Genomic DNA, 1,564 nt, shown 5'->3' with positions numbered 1-1,564 from the left:
GTGAAGGCTGGCGTGAGTGGGACAGCCCCACAGCCAGCCTGTGACAGCACTCAGCTGGGCTGGGCTGGAGGACAGAAGTGGCTTCAGGGCCTAGCAGTGAGTCAGCTGTAATCACCTCGCAGAAAGGAACTGACCCCTGAGCGTGTGACCAGAAGGCCTCGAGTCTGCTTCAAGGCATTGTCATTCTTTGCCTCAGCGCAGCAGCTGACATTTATAGAACACTCACCGTGTATGTGCTGGACTCAACACGACACTTGTAGGCTCCTGTCACCCAGGGAATAACCCTCTCAAGATTTAAAGAGGCCTGATAGTTTCCTCAAGGTCGTGCAACTTTAGTGGCAGAGCTAAAGACTAGGACCCCCAGGTCCTGCCCTGGCCCCCGGCAGGGAATCAGCCACAGCCAGGTTGCCTGCACCTTGTTCTACAGCCGCCCAGCCCGGCTTCTCAGACAGCTGCACTCCTGGGCAGGACACAGCACTAACCCCAAGGCTTGGACAGATGCTGGACAGAAAAAGAAATCCAGCTGGCGCTGTCAGACGCCATCCCAGGGAGGCAGACAGGCTGAAAATAGAACCAATATTCTGCTCATTTGCATGCAATCTCCCTCCGATTTGCATATTGTGGGCCAGAGTCACTAACTCTAGGCATATAAAAACAAAAGCATGAATAAATCTGTGTACCATTCCAAATAGACAAACTCAGTCAATAGTGTATGTCTGGCCACCCCTACATATCTCTCTCTCTCTCTCTCTCTCTCTCTCACACACACACACACACACACACACATGCATGCTTCTAACCCCACCTCCAAATAAATAATAAACCCTACTTCATACTTCGAGAAATTCCACTCTAGGCCCTGGCCGGTTGGCTCAGTGGTAGAGCGTCGGCCTGGAGTGCGGGAGTCCCGGGTTCGATTCCCGGCCAGGGCACATAGGAGAAGCGCCCATTTGCTGCTCCACCCCCCTCCCCTCCTTCCTCTCTGTCTCTCTCTTCCCCTCCCACAGCCGAGGCTCCATTGGAGCAAAGATGGCCTGGGCGCTGGGGATGGCTCCTTGGCCTCTGCCCCAGGCCCTGGAGGGGCAGAGCATCGCCCCCTGGTGGGCAGAGCCTCGCCCCTGGTGGGCGTGCCAGGTGGATCCCGGTTGGGCGCATGCGGGAGTCTGTCTGTCTCTCCCCGTTTCCAGCTTCAGAAAAATACAAAAAAAAAAAAAAAAAGAAAGAAATTCCACTCTATTTTCATTTCTTAGACAGAAAATGAGCAAGTAATTGCAGGGAAATCTGGCCCCACCTGAGCATGCTTCCTGGGGTTTCCCTCCCCACGGCCTTTCCTAGTCCACATTGTAACTGCAGCCTGACCCACTGGGAAGGCGCTTGCTCGGCAGCCAACAGCCTGCTTCTCAACAACACAGCATGTACTTGGAGTTGGCAATTAGGTACTAATTGATGATGATGATAAAGTGAAACAGAATGGCTAGTCTCAACACATTTGTTGCTGGGAACTTGGGTCAAACATCTCACTTGTGGACCCTCAGCGCATTAGGTGACCAAGATTTGAGTGTAT

At 53.2% G+C, this 1,564-nt stretch overlaps 1 non-coding gene across 1 annotated transcript; it reads left to right on the top strand.

Annotated features, from left to right (window-relative positions):
* Window positions 1-856: 856 nt before the first annotated feature.
* On the top strand, window positions 857-932 carry TRNAS-GGA (transfer RNA serine (anticodon GGA)). The gene has a single exon. It is a non-coding gene; the product is annotated as a tRNA-Ser (tRNA).
* Window positions 933-1,564: the final 632 nt, after the last annotated feature.

Source organism: Saccopteryx bilineata, chromosome 6, assembly GCF_036850765.1.
Source record: "Saccopteryx bilineata isolate mSacBil1 chromosome 6, mSacBil1_pri_phased_curated, whole genome shotgun sequence".
Taxonomy (NCBI): Eukaryota; Metazoa; Chordata; class Mammalia; order Chiroptera; family Emballonuridae; genus Saccopteryx; species Saccopteryx bilineata.
Note: the sequence above shows the minus strand (reverse complement) of the source record. Positions and strands in the feature narration are given on the sequence as shown.